The sequence below is a fragment of the Aedes albopictus genome, chromosome 2, assembly GCF_035046485.1.
Source record: "Aedes albopictus strain Foshan chromosome 2, AalbF5, whole genome shotgun sequence".
Classification (NCBI taxonomy): domain Eukaryota; kingdom Metazoa; phylum Arthropoda; class Insecta; order Diptera; family Culicidae; genus Aedes; species Aedes albopictus.
In genome coordinates, this window is record NC_085137.1 from 344,408,361 (window position 1) to 344,416,101 (window position 7,741).

Here is a 7,741-nt window from a genome sequence, read left to right on the forward strand (position 1 = left end):
TCGAAGCACTCCATGTCCTCACTGATAAGAATGCTGATAGGCACCATACCAGTAATGACGCAGAGAGCGTCGTGTGACACGGTACGGTACGCGCTCGCAACCCTCAGGCACATAAGCCTGTAAGTACTTTCCAGCTTCCGTCGGTAGCATTTAGTACTTAGCGCGGTGCCCCACGCCGGGCCGCCATACCTAAGTATGGATGTAGCAACACTAGCCAGAAGCTTGCGCTTACTGGCGTACACCGCAGAGCTATTGGACATCATCCGGGACAGTGCCGCAATAGCTGTGGAGGCTCTTTTACAGGCATAATCGACGTGGCTACCGAAGGTAAGCTTATCGTCGATCATCACGCCCAAGTGTTTGACGGAGCGCTTTGACAGGATAGTACAGTCTCCTACACTGATCTCCGTCTGCTGCTCCGACTTCAGGTTGTTAACAACCGTCACCTCTGTCTTGTGGTGAGCCAGCTCCAGTTTCCTGGACCGCATCCACGCCTCCACAACTTTGATCGAGTGGTTGGTAGTCAACTTTACCTCCTCGATCGTTTCACCGTAGACCGTAGAGCGTAATGTCGTCGGCAAATCCGACAATCACCACTCCCACTGGATACTCTAACCTCAACACCTCGTCGTACATGACATTCCATAACACCGGACCCAGGATGGAACCTTGCGGGACTCCTGAGGTTATGTGAAAGCACTTCCGACCCACCTCCGTGTCGTAGACTAGTACACGATTCTGAAAGTAACTTCCGAGAATCTTGTACAGGTACTCCGGTATCCCCAGACGCAAGAGCGCATCGGCAATAGCAGACCAGCTGGCGCTATTAAACGCATTCCTTACATCCAGAGTCACTACCGCGCAAAAGCGAATTCCCCTCCTCTTAGGCTCGAGTGCTTTCTCGGCGGTTTTTGTAACCGACAAGATAGCGTCTACGGTGGACCTCCCCTTCCGGAAGCCATACTGGTTGCTCGAAAGACCATTTACGCCCTCAGTGAACCTCAACATTCTATTGAGGATGATCTTTTCGAGCACCTTCCCCGCCGTGTCAATCAAGCATATTGGTCTATATGCCGACGGGTCTCCGGGTGGTTTCCCCGCCTTTGGCAATAGTACCAGGCTCTGCCTCTTCCAAGCTTCTGGGAAAACTCCCTCGTCCAGGCATTTCTGCATAGCAGACCTGAACATCTCGGGAGCCTCTGCAATAGCTACTTTTAAGGCCAGGTTCGGAACTCCGTCCGGACCTGGGGCCTTACCTACGCTAAGGGACTTAGCTATCCCCGCAAGTTCCACATCGGTGACCCTCTCCTCATCGCCAGCCCCAGTCCCCGGCTGTCCTACGAAAGGAGGCCAAGGACTAGGATCATGACGCGGAAAAAGTCCTCCAATGATCCCCTCCAACATCTCTGGAGATTGCTCTGTAGGAGCCATCACACCTCTCGTCTTGGCCATAACGATCCTGTAGGCGTCACCCCACGGGTTCGTATTGGCACTCTGACAGAGACCCTCAAAGCAGGCCTTTTTGCTTGCTCTTATCTCGGTCTTAAGCGCGGCTTTTGCAGCGGCGAACACCACCCGCCGTTCGTTTCGCTCTTCCTCTGATCGTGCTCGCTGCATCCGCCGCCTAGCCCGTAGGCAGGCGCGGCGCAGGTCCGCAATCGCGTCGGTCCACCAGTAAGCCGGTGGCCTCCCATTTCTAGGGTGGACTCGCCTAGGCATGGTCGCATCACACGCACGCGAGAGCACCGCTACCAGCTCGTCGCCGTCTAAACCGATTAAGTTTCGCTCACGGCGGAGCGCCTCCCTAAATACCCCTTCGTCGAAGTATGATGTCTTCCACCTGCGAGGGCTTGGCCTTGGCCTAGCCGCCTCTTCTTCTATCCGCTGTCTGCTGTTATTGTAGTCGATACTGTAGCGAACCGCCAGGTGGTCGCTGTGAGTGTAGCCATCATCTACTCTCCAGTTCGAACTACTTGTTAGGCCAGGACTACAAAAGGTCACGTCAATAATTGACTCCGCTCCGTTTCGACTAAAGGTACTCTTGGTACCGACATTAGCCAAGTCGACATCTAAGATGGCCAGTGTTTCTAGCAGGATCTGACCCCGCTGGTTCGTGAAACGGCTTCCCCATTCCACGGCCCAGGCATTAAAGTCGCCCGCTATTACCACCGGCCTTCGCCCTGTTAGCACGGTCGTTAAGCGGTCCAGCATTTGCGTGAACTGCTCGATCGGCCACCGCGGAGGCGCATAACAGCTACAGAAGAAGACCCCGTTTACTTTGGCGACCACGAAGCCCTCATAGGTAGTAGACACCAACTCCTGAACGGGGTATTTACCCGTCGTCCATATCGCCGCCATTTTTCTGGTCCCATCCGCGACCCAGTTGCCGTTGCCGGCGGGTACTCGGTATGGGTCCGATATGATGGCGATATCCGTCTCCCACTCAGAAACTGCCTGACAAAGCAGTTTCTGAGCCGCATCACAGTGGTTCAGGTTCAGCTGCGTTACCTGCACTGTGATTTGTTGTTCACTGCGGCTTTCTTGAAGGCCGGGCACCTTGGACCGCCCATCGGATGTCTGTTGTTCGAGGATTTCCCGGTACAGATCATGCAGATGGGCGGACTCGTGCAGCTTTGGGCCTTATGACCTTCAGCGCCGCATCGCCTGCACAGTTTGCGCCTGTCGGGGCCTTTGCAGTCCCACGACTTGTGTCCTGGTTCCAGACACCTGAAGCAAACCTCTGGTGGCTCGTGGAATGTCAGGTGACATACACACCAACCCACCTTTATGCTCCCTACTTTAACGGACTTTTTGACGTCCGCCACAGGTAGCTGAACCAAGGCTATCTGTGTCCCTGCTGGCCCTTTCCGTAGCTTAACGGCTGCGGCGGCCACCTGCACATCGCACTGTTGCCGCAGTGCCGTGACGAGCTCTTCCACTTCGGTGATCTCATCGATGTCTTTGACCTTCAGAGTCGCCTCATGTGTCAGAGCCCTCACCTGCACACCCTCACCAAGGACCTCTTCTGCCAGCCTCTTATAGGCGGCGCCCTTGTGCTCCTTCTGGCGCTTCAGCTCCAGGATCATCTCGCCCGTACGAGTACGTCTAATACTGCGTACGTCGGCTCCAAGACCCTCAAGCTTGGCGTCGCTTCGCATCATCTTCAAGACGTCCGAGTACTTGGACTGTTCCGTCTTGATGACGATAGCGTCGCCTTTCTCGCGCTTGGCACCTGCCCTCCTACGCCTTGGCTTGGCGTCCTGCGCTACTACCTGCGGATTCGCCTTCTTCTTCCTCTTCCGCTCTACCTTCGTCCAAGGGGGGTCCACCCCTTGGATCGCCCTACTCTGTGGCTGTTGAGGGCCCACTAGCGGTCGCAACCCCTTGTTCCCATCGTTCCGGGACGGGCCAGCCTTTTCAGGCCCACCCTTCCCAGCTTTCCGGGAACCCTGGCTGGGGTCCGACCTTCCGGCATTATTACCGACTTTCGGGGTAATGATTCGCCTGGCCTTGCGGGCACCGCCAGACAGCTCCTCGCCTGACGGTTGCCTCGCCCGCTTCTGCGATTGCTTGCCCCGTTTGTCGCGAGCAGTCGCTTCCGCCTTATTCGGACTTCCTGCGAAGGAGAAGGCCTCCGTTTGGGTAAACTTCGGCACTTTCTCATTTGCAGGCTCCGCTGCTGCAGCAGTCAGCAACGCGAGTGCCGCGTGCTCCTGCTTGGCATTGTCGATCGACGCCCTAAGTCGAAGCAAGGCCGTTTTCAGGTCCTTGCTTATATTCGACTTAGTGGACGCAAAGTCGATGATTTTGCCAAGCTGCTGCTCAGCCACCTCTATTGCGGACCGTCCTTTGGATCCTCGGTTGACGGCCCTCAACAACCACGCTCCGTCCATAACCTCCACCGGCTGGCTTGCCGGGAAGTGGACTGGAGCACCCACGCTTGAGCTGCGTACGCAACTCCCAGCGCCTATCTCCTCACTTCTCCTTGTCGGAGATCTCATCAACCCGCTTCTTGCGAAGGGGTTGATCCCACCACTACTACCTGCTACACTTGATTTCTGTATTGGTTTGTTACTCATATTTTATTCCCACGAGTCGCACGAGAAAGAATGTCCACCACGCCAGAGCTCTGCATTAACGCGGTAAGGGACAGCTTACTGTGGGGGGTGCCCAGGTGCCCCACAGGCTCCGTTAAAGATCGAGCATCTATTTCACCCCCTCGATCACTCATTCCTCGGCACGGGTCGCTTGACACCTTGAATTGGGGTTAGTAGTCCTATTCTTAGCCGGCAACTACGCGGCTGACTCGCAAGCGGGGGGGTGCGTCAGGCCCCAGGACATCCGTCCCTGCTGCCCCTGCAGCCAATTTCAACTTTACCATCTGCTACTCGAGTTCACATCCAAACACATATCTGGTTGTGGCTTGTGAACATGCCCGTTACCTACCGTATATTCTCGCCCGGTGTGCTGGCTGGCGGTTAGGTTAGAACCAAGTTTCACCGCCGGTGTATCCTAATGAAGTTGTAATTTTGTGCCACTGCAGAGGAACAGCGCACGAGGCACGTGCATTGCATATGGTTATCGATTATCACAAACCTCCCTGCCTGCAGATACGGGATACGGTAACGAGGACGATGGTGTCAGCCCAACAGCGCCGCCGTCAACGTCGAGCGAAGGTGATTAGCATTTTTATTCTTGTTTAGAAATTAAAACCTATTTTTACCGCTCGGTGGTTGATTTAGGCTAATGACAGTTGCCATTTTCTATAAGGACTGAGTCGATGAATAATGGATGTTGGAGCGGTTGAATGTTTCGTGGCGTATTAAAATTTAAATTTTTCATTAGATGGGTGGTAAAAATGTATAAGGCATTGAACTTCTTGGAAAGAATCCTAGATCTGTTGTGCTTACTTCACTTACAAAACCATTCCTTCGGCATCTGTCATGATCTTCAGGTGTTTGGGAAACTGCCAAATTTTATTGAATATTTTTTCATACCTATTTTTGAATTATCTCAAGTTTATTTGCATTGTTTGTACCTTTTAAGGAGCCGTGCTACTAGTAGTTCATTTGATTTTTATCTCCAATTTTTTTCAACTCTCTATCGCACATTTCAATATCCAATAAATCCCTGTGCCTTCGTTGCGAAATGATCAATTTTCAAGCACAGCTTGAACTGCTTGTTGAAGCCCAACCGTAAGGAACATAATCGAAAAATAGAAAAAAAAAAAAAAAAAAAGACACGAATAGCACCCCTAAACTTTCTACAACACATCATACCAAAGAACGAATACTTTCATCGGTGACATAACAATAATGAATCGTGCGGTACACATCTGATCCTTCACCCCCCATATGCAAAACAAAAATGCAAATAAGAAAATCATATCACTTAGCAAGTGCTTGAGAAAAGCACGTTCGTAATTATTCGTTTGAACTCTGTAATCGGTGGATCATATATGTTGTACGTTTTTCATCCGTAAATTCATAGAAAATCGTTGAAAAAAATAATCAATAGAGCAAACATTTACCGGCACATTCATGAGCAAACCGATGGACTGAATCGTATCAATAAGAAAAACTCTCTCGATAGTGTTTTTTTTTGTCCCCCGTGACGTCGCGCCAGTATAAATATATCCACCACATATCACGAGAAAGTATAGCGTTTCCCTTTGTACATATGAATCCAATTTTTAAAGTGAATGACTCTAGTGGTTAAGCTAGGATCTATTGATGATGCCGATAATTTATTAGTTTAATAATAAATGAAACATTGGAAGATTTCGAATTTATGTAACGATTATCTATTATAAAAGCTTAGAAACTATATATTAACGATGGAAGAGATCATGATTTATTATTTGATTTAAACAGGTATAAGCACACCTATATCCAACAGAAAACCACTTAAAAGGTAAAACCTATGTTGGTAGAATGGAAATACACATTATAAGAAAACGATCAAAGCTATAGATAGAAACTAAGCCCAAAAACCCTTTATCAAGTCATGAGTTTGTAAATAGATTTAAGCATTTATTATAAATTAAAAGAAAAAAATACAACGTTTATTCGATCAGTCAGAAGCAGCACAGCGAGGGTAAGAGATTAAGTATAGCTAAATAGGTTAATCTGTACACATGCTGAAAAAACGGTAAGTAGGTGAGATTTTATTCCAATCCAGATTAAGTCAAGAGATTTAGATTGTTTCAAACAAAAGACAAATGTATCGACTCCAATAAGTTTAAAACGAAGAATTGTAAAGCTGTATCAATAAATGATATTTAAATTTTATACAAAAATAAACCGAGTATTTTAATCAATGGAAAGAAAAATCCAAACTTAAAATTTGTGTTTTTTACAATTAAATGTATGATGTTTTATAGGGTATTGGTTCCCTTATTAAGCATGGTTTCGTATCATCTGGCCGACCGCCATTTGGCCGAATGCCGTTTGGCCAAAAGAGTCATTTGGCCGAATACCATTCGACCGAATACCGTTTGGCAGAAAAATGAACGATGAACTAAGCCACTGTTCCCAGTTCTCATTATAACTCGAAAGAACAGCCTATGATTCGAAGTAGGGAAAATCTCTGATAAAATATAGGCATTTTCAACGACAACTAATCCCTGAATAACAAAACTGGAAAGAATAGCCTATGATTAAAAGAAGGAAATATTTTTGATGATCATATTGGCAGTTAGAATGTCAAGAACTTCTTCTAAATCATTTTGATCATGATTCGGCTAAACGGCATTAAGCTAAACGACCCATTCGGCCAGACGGCATTCGGTCGAACGGCATTCGGTCAAATAACCGAACACCATTAAGCATGTGGCTCCCATTTTCATGTTAAGAAAAACAAAGGATTGAAGCGTTGTTTGTTTTGTTTCATATGTTTATATTTTTTGTTAGAAGTAAGCACGCATGACAACAAAAAGAACGGAATCAATCGGGGCCGTAATCGCTTGGTTCAGAATAGGATGGATATGGGAGAGTGAGTTTACTGATGGTACACTTACCCTCAATCATACATTTTTTCAGGATTTTAAAGTTTGCTGAAATTGTTTCTCATAAATTTCTGTTTAGTGTGGGGCATAGGTGCTGTCAAAGTTCTTAGAGCATCCGCCATTATGGCAAGCGTCGTTAGCTGGATTAAAAACATGGTTTCTCTACTAGGTGAGAAAATCTAACGAATAACACATTCTGTTATTAATAATTGAATTACTGAAGAACAAAAGCTGATATTGGTTTGATTGAGATAAGAGATAAAACATCCGAAATAACATCAAAATCTAGTATGGAGCAGTGCTCAATAATAGCTCGTTAAGATACTACAAGATCAAAACAATAGCAGACAAGATTTATCGACTGTTTTTTGAACGTCCAGCATTGAACCTACTTAGGAATCACAGGTGGCGATGTTCACAACTTAAATGCGGCTCACTGTTGTGAATATCATGGTAACAAGAGCATGAGGTTCTTCGTTGCCCAGCTCAGAAATGGGCATATGGCAATTCACTAACATTTGAGCCATCTTTATGGGTGTATGTGTTCCATTTCGTGCAGAAGAGCTTAATATGTTCTTATGTAGAGTATTGTGCTGTTCTTTGCTGTGCATGTATCGCTCCTGTAAGGGGTGAGTATGGCAGCATAACCGATCGCGTTCGCTATTGTCTCGCGTGAAAATCAATACAATAGATGCGCGGGTGTTTAGTGTTCAGTATTGTGTTGTTCTTTGCTGT